The 12,485-nt window shown below is 39.5% G+C and overlaps 1 long non-coding RNA gene across 2 annotated transcripts in view; it reads left to right on the forward strand.

The window, feature by feature from the left end:
• Positions 1-12,485, forward strand: part of LOC141379178 (uncharacterized) — a 94,119-nt gene that overhangs the window by 7,787 nt on the left and 73,847 nt on the right. The window contains exons 2-5 of one of the 2 annotated variants that reach the window (XR_015945458.1): positions 1,696-2,053; positions 2,222-2,364; positions 4,901-5,157; positions 5,445-6,016. This is a non-coding gene — a long non-coding RNA (uncharacterized LOC141379178). The other variant, XR_015945457.1, reaches the window with a different exon arrangement.

The following is a 12,485-nucleotide window of genomic DNA, read 5'->3' on the forward strand; positions in this document are numbered from 1 at the left end:
CCATCATTTGTGTTATAGTTGTGGCTGTAACAATACCTCTATAGCGACCCCTGATAAATAAGGAACTAAGCCGAAGGAAATTTACTGAATGAATTACTGTACCTGAATACTCTAAGACTTGCAATGATAAACCGTTGTTTCAATTGTATGTTTTTTATTGTATCGATTTGTGCTTGTAAATACTTTATTTTATTTTATGCAGATGCACTTCACAGAATCATCCCAATCAGTCGAAAATGATTAATTCTTTCAAAGTAGAGATATTCATGTCATCTGGTGAAATATTTAGTGATTATTTATTGAAGAATAAAAAATATTGCAATGTTCAATTTTTCCAGTGTACTGTGTAGGGCTGCTCGATATTGAAAAAACTGACATAGCAACATTTTATTTTTTTGTGATACATATAGTGATATTGAGTATAGTTTTAACAGGTGAAATGAAAAGCTCTTCTATTTGGAAAGAATGAATATTTTTAGGATAATTTCTGATGGCAATAGGATGATTTTGTAGTGGAGCACATCTGCATAAAATGTAATAAACAATGACATGATAAATACATTAAAGCAAAATTACAAATGAAAAAAAAATGCTTTATGGTTTTTCTGGGAGTCTAATAGTATTCAGGTAAAACAAATTGATTAATTAAATGTAAAATAAATAACACTGATTATTATTCATTGCATATATACTGTTCCTAAATAATATTAATCTTTCTTGAAGTTTGTAAAATGTTAATTTTCTGTGCCTGAATGCTTTAAACTGTTTTGAAATAGTTACACGCTCACAGTCCTTAAAACAAATGATACTATTATAAGTATATTTCTCGTTAAACTTTGCAATAACTGCACAGGCATGTATGTTTTGAACTCCTACTCAACTATAATCTCGATTTGACATTGCAGATCCTGCGTTGTGACTATTGCGGATATGCACATTGCAATATCAATGCTGAAACCGTATATTGTGCAGCCCTAGCTTTTTAGTATTACAGCCACCAGAGGAGACACATCATAAACACACTGCAATTTAAAATACACATTAGTGTTGATGACATGTCTAATGTTGGATTCACACCAAATGTCTAGCAGCATGTCACTCTCTAGTTTACTCGCTGGATCTTTTTCACCTTACATGCGTTTTTTTGTTGAAAGTCACAAGAAAGTTTACTATTTGTAACCTTGTATTTTACTGAATGTATACAGTACAGGCTTGTGGTGTTATTTTACGTTAGATTTTTTAAAACCCTATACCTGAATACTATTTGACTGCTCTGAAAGTTTATTACACTTATCCATCACTTACCTAACTTGCTTGCAATTTGTTTGTTATAATTTACTTAATTACCTTCACTACAGAATTATTCTAATCAATTTAATTTAATAAACTTTTTTTTCCAAATAGTCATTTTTAAGTTTTGTAGCAAACATATTGCAATATTTATCTCAGAAAAACTATGTCAGATTTTTTCCCCCCAATATTGTGCAGCCCTACTTTGCAACCAAAAAGTGTGGTTTTAGTGGAAGTCGATGGGGCAAAAATCCAATGTAAGGCTACAGTCATTTATTCATCCTGTTTCTTTTTTTCAAACTTGTTAAAGTTTTATTATTTTGTTAAGCTCAAAGTAGTTCAGTTCATTTATGTTGAGCTCTGTAAGATAGCATGATGGTAATTGGTTTGTGTTTTTTTTCTCAGCAGGTGTGTTTCATTGGGTGATGTCCTTCATGGTTTACCCCCGTGATGAGGCTTTAGAGTGGATGATGCAGGATGAAATCGTGCTGACTACAACACTAAATTGGTGATCGATTTGGAGACGCTGCGAGGGGAACATGCTCAACTCCTCATAACCATTCTGGACTGCAGTCAACCAGCCGGAGCGCAGGAGAAATCCACACTGCTGCTGAAGGACCTGGAGGAGGACATTGAGCTGGGCCTGGGAAAAGCACAGCGGAAACAGGAGCACAGGAGGAATCCAGACTGCTGCTGGAGGACCTGGAGGAGGACATTGAGCTGGGCCTGGGAGAAGCGCAGCGGAAACAGGAGCACAGGAGGAGTCAGGACTGCTGCTGGAGGACCTGGAGGAGGACATTGAGCTGGGCCTGGGAGAAGCGCAGCGGAAACAGGAGCACAGGAGGAGTCAGGACTGCTGCTGGAGGACCTGGAGGAGGACATTGAGCTGGGCCTGGGAGAAGCACAGCGGAAACAGGAGCACAGGGAGGAGTCCAGACTGCTGCTGGAGGACCTGGAGGAGGACATTGAGCTCGGCCTGGGAGAAGCACAGCGGAAACAGGAGCACAGGAGGAGTCCAGACTGCTGCTGGAGGACCTGGAGGAGGACATTGAGCTGGGCCTGGGAGAAGCACAGGTAAAACAAATGCGCACATACACAGTGCTCTCAATATTATGAATTTTGGCTGATGATTAATTCAGTAAGAAATAAGTGTGATTATGCACTTCTCATAAAATTTTGCATTGACAATTAATTGTCTATTTTGGGGCCCATCCATAAATCCAATATACAGTTATGGCCATAAATATTTGAACATGGACACAATTCTAACCTTTTTGGCTCTAAAAACTAACACATGGATTTAAAATTAAATGAAAAACATGTTCTTTAACTGCAGACTGGCAGCTTTAATAGGAGGCTATTTGCTTTTAATGTAGTTATAATGTATAAATGTATAAATAACCATTTAATGTAGTTATAATTGGAGTAATTAAATTTTGACATCAATATTTTTGTATTAAGATTAGTATTGATATTTTAGCCTCGCACCATGTAGTAAATAACAGATAAATAACTCCTTTTAACAAGACAAAACATTGCTATTGCTCTGATAAAAGTTTTATTTATGGATAAATATTTTACAAAGCACTGCATGTTACAAAGCACTGCAGTGTTTGTGTGTTCTGTGTTTGTCTTACCAAAATGTGAATAAGCACTGCAGCACTGCAGTGTTTGTGTGTTCTGTGTTTGTCTTACCAAAATGTGAATATTTGAAACAAGCTGAAGCTGATTGGTCAATTCTCGTTAAGTGACTCGTGGTGCGCTTGCAGGATTCATTGGCACGACTGCGTCATGCCACTTGTGCGCTCAAGATGCGCACCTCCATTGGAAACAACAAACTTGTGCAAACTCTAGAAATGCGCAACATGCGAACGGCTCCTAAAAGGCCGCTGTCATTTGCGATCTCCATCCATTTATCTTCTTGCAAAGACATGGTGCATTCACCTGATTTTTTTGACAAATGGCTTGCGAATCCATTTCTTGGCAGTTTATGGGTCGTTCACTGGGCCCCCTTAGCAATGAAACTTTCTAAAGAGGTCTAATTTTTACTCACATTGCAGCTAGTGGGTTACATTTGGATGCTCAAGTGACCAAGGTTAAAGCGAGAGAAAATGGTTATTTTCAAAATAAGAGACTTTTCAAAATAAGAGACTGTTCAGACTTGGATAATGAATAAAATGGAAACAATAATTTTTTTGTGCAGGCTGGGACCAATTGATTTAATATTGATTGTTGAGAACCACTGAGCTAGGGAATAAAATGAGCTAAGGCGACATGATAATCCTCCTAATTGTCCACTGCTAAAAATTTTTTTAAATGATGCGACCCAGCCACAGAGCTTGCTAAGGCCCTCTTGTGGGCCGGGACCATGCTGTTGAGAACCGCTGCCTTAACAAGTAGGAGGCACATATGCAAGCTGATGTAATTCCCACAGCGTTTACCTAATTTGGGTGTGAATACCCTCAAATTAAAGCTGACAGTCTGCAGTTAAAGCACATCTCGTTTGTTTAATTTTGAATTTATTGTGTTGCCGTTTAAGCCAAAACTGTTAGAACTGTGTCGATGTTCACATATTTATGGACCTAACTGCATATGCATGTATGTTTGTATGTACATTTGAAGTCAGAATGTTTAACCCTCATGAATTTTTAGCCCCCTTTATATTTTTCCCCCAGTTTTCGTTTAAAGGAAATAATTTTTTTTTCAACACTATTCTTAACATAATAGTTTTAATAACTTATTTCTAGTAATCCATTTGTTTAGTATTATTCATGATGAAAGTACATATTTTACTAGATATTTTTCAAGATACTAGTATTCAGCTTTAAGTGACATTTAAAGGCTTAACTAAGTTAATTAGGCAAGTCATTGAATAACCGTGATTTGTTCTGTAAAGGATTGAAAAAATATTGCTTGAGGGGCTAATAATGTTGACCTTTTAATGGATTTAAAAAAAATTAAAACTGCTTTTATTCTAGCTGAAATAAAACAACTAAGACTTTCTCCGGAAGAGAAAATATTATCTTATATACTGTAAAAACTTCCTTTTGCCATTTAATATCACTTAAAATTTATTTGAAAAAGAATAAATATTTAACTGAAGGGTGAATAATTTTGCCCTTAATTGTATATGTATGTTAATTTATTAAATTGTTAATCTATTATACTAATAGACCTTTTCACATTTCCAGGCTTCCTTGTAGCGGAAGTCACCACTGATAAGTAAACATAGAAGGCATGGAATATAAATATGATTTTTTTTTTTACAATCCTATTTGCTGAAATAAGAAAATATCCACACAAGTGTTATCAAGATTTTCAGAAAAAGGAAAATTTGTGTGAGAAAAGAGAATAACATCAAATTTGCTGGCCCACTAATAGACAATGCATTATAAACGCCTTTTACAATCTGAAATTTGTTTTTTGTATTGTCATACAAAGATAATATAATAGATATGTAAATACGTATAAATGTAAAACAATCTAAATAATAGAAATGAAAGAATTTAAGATGCTGATGATCGTATCATGACATTAATTATAAAAAAATCCATTAAACTGGAAATGCAGTTTTTATGTATACATAATGCAAATGTCTGTGTGTTGTCAGATCATCAGCGTGTTGGCAGAACCAGTCGCTGCGGTAAAAGCTGGACAACACCCAACACACACTGCAGAAGAGCAAACAGAGCATCGCATAGCTGGAGGAGGAGAAGCACCTGGAGTTCATCAACCAGATTGCGCTGAGCAGGTAGCTGACGTGCCCTTGATCGGTCGAAAGGCAGCTGTGTGCACTGGTTGGTAGAGTGCCTCACACTGTGCCCTTAAAAAACATTCGACGCGAGCTTCACATCGAAAATGTGAAGTGTGCACCAAAACATGCGACGCAAGCTAATCATGTGTCACAGAAATAGAAACGGTGTCTAAAATTGAAATGTCAGGAAAAAAATCGAAAATGTGAAGTGCGCGCAAAACATGCGACACAAGCTAATCATGTGTCGCTAAATAGAAACGGTGTCTAAAATAAAAATGTCACGGAAAAAATCGAAAATGTGAAGTGCGCGCAAAACATGCGACACAAGCTCAACATGTGCCGCAAAAATAGAAACGGTGTCTAAAATAAAAATGTCACGAAAAAAAACGAAAATGTGAAGTGTGCACCAAAACATGCGACGCAAGCTAATCATGTGTCGCAGAAATAGAAACGGTGTCTAAAATTGAAATGTCACGAAAAAAAACGAAAATGTGAAGTGCACGCAAAACATGCGACACAAGCTAAACATGTGTCGCAAAAATAAAAACGGTTTCTAAAATAGAAATGTCACAAAGCTAGGGTGCTCTGATCGGTCAGGTTGCCTTGTGTGCTCTGACTGGTCAGTTGGACCCTGGGTCCTCTGGTTGGTCAGGTGGCCGTACGTGCGCTTATTAATCTGAAAGCTGATGTGCTCTTCATGGGCCGTACGTGCGCTGATTAATCTGAAAGCTGATGTGCTCTCTTGATCGACCGGTTGGCCTGGGGTGCTCTGATTGGTCAGTAGGCAGCTGTGTGCACTGGCTGGTCAAGTGCCTTACACCGTGCCTTCACAAAACATGCGACGCAAGCTAAACATGTGTCGCAAAAATAGAAACCGTGTCTAAAATAGAAATGTCACAAAAAAAATAAAAAATGTGAAGTGCACGCAAAACATGCGACACAAGCTAAACATGTGTCGCAAAAATAGAAACAGTGTCTAAAATCTAAATGTCACAAAAAAAAATCAAAAATGTGAAGTGCACGAAAAACATGCGACACAAGCTAAACATGTGTCGCAAAAATAGAAACCGTGTCTAAAATTGAAATGTCACAAAAAAAATCAAAAATGTGAAGTGCACGCAAAACATGCGACACAAGCTAAACATGTGTCGCTAAATAGAAACGGTGTCTAAAATCGAAATGTCTCTAAAAAAGTCGAAAATGTGAAGTGTGCACCAAAACATGCGACGCAAGCTAATCATGTGTCGCAGAAATAGAAACGGTGTATAAAATCTAAACGTTACAAAGCTAGGGTGCTCTGATCGGTCAGGTTGCCTTGCGTGCTCTGACTGGTCAGTTGGACCCTGGGTCCTCTGGTTGGTCAGGTGGCCGTACGTGCGCTTATTAATCTGAAAGCTGATGTGCTCTTCATGGGCCGTACGTGCGCTGATTAATCTGAAAGCTGATGTGCTCTCTTGATCGACCGGTTGGCCTGGGGTGCTCTGATTGGTCAGTAGGCAGCTGTGTGCACTGGCTGGTCAAGTGCCTTACACCGTGCCTTCACAAAACATGCGACGCAAGCTAAACATGTGTCGCAAAAATAGAAACAGTGTCTAAAATAGAAATGTCACAAAAAAAATCAAAAATGTGAAGTGCACGCAAAACATGCGACACAAGCTAAACATGTGTCGCAAAAATAGAAACCGTGTCTAAAATAGAAATGTCACAAAAAAATCAAAAATGTGAAGTGCACGAAAAACATGCGACACAAGCTAAACATGTGTCGCAAATATAGAAACCGTGTCTAAAATAGAAATGTCACGAAAAAAATCGAAAATGTGAAGTGCACGCAAAACATGCGACACAAGCTAAACATGTGTCGCAAAAATAGAAACCGTGTCTAAAATAGAAATGTCACAAAAAAATCAAAAATGTGAAGTGCACGCAAAACATGCGACACAAGCTAAACATGTGTCGCAAAAATAGAAACCGTGTCTAAAATAGAAATGTCACGAAAAAAATCGAAAATGTGAAGTGCACGCAAAACATGCGACACAAGCTAAACATGTGTCGCTAAATAGAAACGGTGTCTAAAATCGAAATGTCTCTAAAAAAGTCGAAAATGTGAAGTGTGCACCAAAACATGCGACGCAAGCTAATCATGTGTCGCAGAAATAGAAACGTGTATAAAATCTAAACGTTACAAAGCTAGGGTGCTCTGATTGGTCAGGTTGCCTTGTGTGCTCTGACTGGTCAGTTGGACCCTGGGTCCTCTGGTTGGTCAGGTGGCCGTACGTGCGCTTATTAATCTGAAAGCTGATGTGCTCTTCATGGGCCGTACGTGCGCTGATTAATCTGAAAGCTGATGTGCTCTCTTGATCGACCGGTTGGCCTGGGGTGCTCTGATTGGTCAGTAGGCAGCTGTGTGCACTGGCTGGTCAAGTGCCTTACACCGTGCCTTCACAAAACATGCGACGCAAGCTAAACATGTGTCGCAAAAATAGAAACCGTGTCTAAAATAGAAATGTCACAAAAAAAATCAAATATGTGAAGTGCACGCAAAACATGCGACACAAGCTAAACATGTGTCGCAAAAATAGAAACCGTGTCTAAAATAGAAATGTCACAAAAAAATAAAAAATGTGAAGTGCACGAAAAACATGCGACACAAGCTAAACATGTGTCGCAAATATAGAAACCGTGTCTAAAATAGAAATGTCACAAAAAAAATCAAAAATGTGAAGTGCACGCAAAACATGCGACACAAGCTAAACATGTGTCGCAAAAATAGAAACCGTGTCTAAAATAGAAATGTCACGAAAAAAATCGAAAATGTGAAGTGCACGCAAAACATGCGACACAAGCTAAACATGTGTCGCTAAATAGAAACGGTGTCTAAAATCGAAATGTCTCTAAAAAAGTCGAAAATATGAAGTGTGCACCAAAACATGCGACGCAAGCTAATCATGTGTCGCAGAAATAGAAACGGTGTATAAAATCTAAACGTTACAAAGCTAGGGTGCTCTGATCGGTCAGGTTGCCTTGTGTGCTCTGACTGGTCAGTTGGACCCTGGGTCCTCTGGTTGGTCAGGTGGCCGTACGTGCGCTTATTAATCTGAAAGCTGATGTGCTCTTCATGGGCCGTACGTGCGCTGATTAATCTGAAAGCTGATGTGCTCTCTTGATCGACCGGTTGGCCTGGGGTGCTCTGATTGGTCAGTAGGCAGCTGTGTGCACTGGCTGGTCAAGTGCCTTACACCGTGCCTTCACAAAACATGCGACGCAAGCTAAACATGTGTCGCAAAAATAGAAACAGTGTCTAAAATAGAAATGTCACAAAAAAAATCAAAAATGTGAAGTGCACGCAAAACATGCGACACAAGCTAAACATGTGTCGCTAAATAGAAACGGTGTCTAAAATCGAAATGTCTCTAAAAAAGTCGAAAATATGAAGTGTGCACCAAAACATGCGACGCAAGCTAATCATGTGTCGCAAATATAGAAACCGTGTCTAAAATAGAAATGTCACAAAAAAATCAAAAATGTGAAGTGCACGCAAAACATGCGACACAAGCTAAACATGTGTCGCAAAAATAGAAACCGTGTCTAAAATAGAAATGTCACAAAAAAATAAAAAATGTGAAGTGCACGCAAAACATGCGACACAAGCTAAACATGTGTCGCAAATATAGAAACCGTGTCTAAAATAGAAATGTCACGAAAAAAATCAAAAATGTGAAGTGCACGCAAAACATGCGACACAAGCTAAACATGTGTCGCAAAAATAGAAACCGTGTCTAAAATAGAAATGTCACAAAAAAAATCAAAAATGTGAAGTGCACGCAAAACATGCGACACAAGCTAAACATGTGTCGCAAATATAGAAACCGTGTCTAAAATAGAAATGTCACGAAAAAAATCAAAAATGTGAAGTGCACGCAAAACATGCGACACAAGCTAAACATGTGTCGCTAAATAGAAACGGTGTCTAAAATTGAAATGTCTCTAAAAAAGTCGAAAATGTGAAGTGTGCACCAAAACATGCGACGCAAGCTAATCATGTGTCGCAGAAATAGAAACGGTGTATAAAATCTAAACGTTACAAAGCTAGGGTGCTCTGATCGGTCAGGTTGCCTTGTGTGCTCTGACTGGTCAGTTGGACCCTGGGTCCTCTGGTTGGTCAGGTGGCCGTACGTGCGCTTATTAATCTGAAAGCTGATGTGCTCTTCATGGGCCGTACGTGCGCTGATTAATCTGAAAGCTGATGTGCTCTCTTGATCGACCGGTTGGCCTGGGGTGCTCTGATTGGTCAGTAGGCAGCTGTGTGCACTGGCTGGTCAAGTGCCTTACACCGTGCCTTCACAAAACATGCGACGCAAGCTAAACATGTGTCGCAAAAATAGAAACCTTGTCTAAAATAGAAATGTCACAAAAAAAATCAAAAATGTGAAGTGCACTCAAAACATGCGACACAAGCTAAACATGTGTCGCAAAAATAGAAACCGTGTCTAAAATAGAAATGTCACAAAAAAAATAAAAAATGTGAAGTGCACGCAAAACATGCGACACAAGCTAAACATGTGTCGCAAACATAGAAACCGTGTCTAAAATAGAAATGTCACGAAAAAAATCAAAAATGTGAAGTGCACGCAAAACATGCGACACAAGCTAAACATGTGTCGCAAATATAGAAACCGTGTCTAAAATAGAAATGTCACGAAAAAAATCGAAAATGTGAAGTGCACCCAAAACATGCGACACAAGCTAAACATGTGTCGCTAAATAGAAACGGTGTCTAAAATCGAAATGTCTCTAAAAAAGTCAAAAATGTGAAGTGTGCACCAAAACATGCGACGCAAGCTAATCATGTGTCGCAGAAATAGAAACGGTGTATAAAATCTAAACGTTACAAAGCTAGGGTGCTCTGATCGGTCAGGTTGCCTTGTGTGCTCTGACTGGTCAGTTGGACCCTGGGTCCTCTGGTTGGTCAGGTGGCCGTACGTGCGCTTATTAATCTGAAAGCTGATGTGCTCTTCATGGGCCGTACGTGCGCTGATTAATCTGAAAGCTGATGTGCTCTCTTGATCGACCGGTTGGCCTGGGGTGCTCTGATTGGTCAGTAGGCAGCTGTGTGCACTGGCTGGTCAAGTGCCTTACACCGTGCCTTCACAAAACATGCGACGCAAGCTAAACATGTGTCGCAAAAATAGAAACCGTGTCTAAAATAGAAATGTCACAAAAAAAATCAAAAATGTGAAGTGCACGCAAAACATGCGACACAAGCTAAACATGTGTCGCAAAAATAGAAACCGTGTCTAAAATAGAAATGTCACAAAAAAAATAAAAAATGTGAAGTGCACGCAAAACATGAGACACAAGCTAAACATGTGTCGCAAATATAGAAACCGTGTCTAAAATAGAAATGTCACGAAAAAAATCGAAAATGTGAAGTGCACGCAAAACATGCGACACAAGCTAAACATGTGTCGCTAAATAGAAACGGTGTCTTAAATAGAAATGTCTCTAAAAAAGTCGAAAATATGAAGTGTGCACCAAAACATGCGACGCAAGCTAATCATGTGTCGCAGAAATAGAAACGGTGTATAAAATCTAAACGTTACAAAGCTAGGGTGCTCTGATCGGTCAGGTTGCCTTGTGTGCTCTGACTGGTCAGTTGGACCCTGGGTCCTCTGGTTGGTCAGGTGGCCGTACGTGCGCTTATTAATCTGAAAGCTGATGTGCTCTTCATGGGCCGTACGTGCGCTGATTAATCTGAAAGCTGATGTGCTCTCTTGATCGACCGGTTGGCCTGGGGTGCTCTGATTGGTCAGTAGGCAGCTGTGTGCACTGGCTGGTCAAGTGCCTTACACCGTGCCTTCACAAAACATGCGACGCAAGCTAAACATGTGTCGCAAAAATAGAAACCGTGTCTAAAATAGAAATGTCACAAAAAAATCAAAAATGTGAAGTGCACGCAAAACATGCGACACAAGCTAAACATGTGTCGCAAAAATAGAAACCGTGTCTAAAATAGAAATGTCACAAAAAAATAAAAAATGTTGAGTGCACGCAAAACATGTGACACAAGCTAAACATGTGTCGCAAATATAGAAACCGTGTCTAAAATAGAAATGTCACGAAAAAAATCAAAAATGTGAAGTGCACGCAAAACATGCGACACAAGCTAAACATGTGTCGCAAATATAGAAACCGTGTCTAAAATAGAAATGTCACGAAAAAAATCGAAAATGTGAAGTGCACCCAAAACATGCGACACAAGCTAAACATGTGTCGCTAAATAGAAACGGTGTCTAAAATCGAAATGTCTCTAAAAAAGTCGAAAATGTGAAGTGTGCACCAAAACATGCGACGCAAGCTAATCATGTGTCGCAGAAATAGAAACGGTGTATAAAATCTAAACGTTACAAAGCTAGGGTGCTCTGATCGGTCAGGTTGCCTTGTGTGCTCTGACTGGTCAGTTGGACCCTGGGTCCTCTGGTTGGTCAGGTGGCCGTACGTGCGCTTATTAATCTGAAAGCTGATGTGCTCTTCATGGGCCGTACGTGCGCTGATTAATCTGAAAGCTGATGTGCTCTCTTGATCGACCGGTTGGCCTGGGGTGCTCTGATTGGTCAGTAGGCAGCTGTGTGCACTGGCTGGTCAAGTGCCTTACACCGTGCCTTCACAAAACATGCGACGCAAGCTAAACATGTGTCGCAAAAATAGAAACCGTGTCTAAAATAGAAATGTCACAAAAAAAATAAAAAATGTGAAGTGCACGCAAAACATGCGACACAAGCTAAACATGTGTCGCAAATATAGAAACCGTGTCTAAAATAGAAATGTCACAAAAAAATCAAAAATGTGAAGTGCACGCAAAACATGCGACACAAGCTAAACATGTGTCGCAAATATAGAAACCGTGTCTAAAATAGAAATGTCACGAAAAAAATCAAAAATGTGAAGTGCACGCAAAACATGCGACACAAGCTAAACATGTGTCGCAAATATAGAAACCGTGTCTAAAATAGAAATGTCACGAAAAAAATCGAAAATGTGAAGTGCACCCAAAACATGCGACACAAGCTAAACATGTGTCGCTAAATAGAAACGGTGTCTAAAATCGAAATGTCTCTAAAAAAGTCGAAAATATGAAGTGTGCACCAAAACATGCGACGCAAGCTAATCATGTGTCGCAGAAATAGAAACGGTGTATAAAATCTAAACGTTACAAAGCTAGGGTGCTCTGATCGGTCAGGTTGCCTTGTGTGCTCTGACTGGTCAGTTGGACCCTGGGTCCTCTGGTTGGTCAGGTGGCCGTACGTGCGCTTATTAATCTGAAAGCTGATGTGCTCTTCATGGGCCGTACGTGCGCTGATTAATCTGAAAGCTGATGTGCTCTCTTGATCGACCGGTTGGCCTGGGGTGCTCTGATTGGTCAGTAGGCAGCTGTGTGCACTGG

This window comes from Danio rerio, chromosome 19 (genome assembly GCF_052040795.2).
Source record: "Danio rerio strain M-AB ecotype USA chromosome 19, GRCz13ab, whole genome shotgun sequence".
Taxonomy (NCBI): Eukaryota; Metazoa; Chordata; class Actinopteri; order Cypriniformes; family Danionidae; genus Danio; species Danio rerio.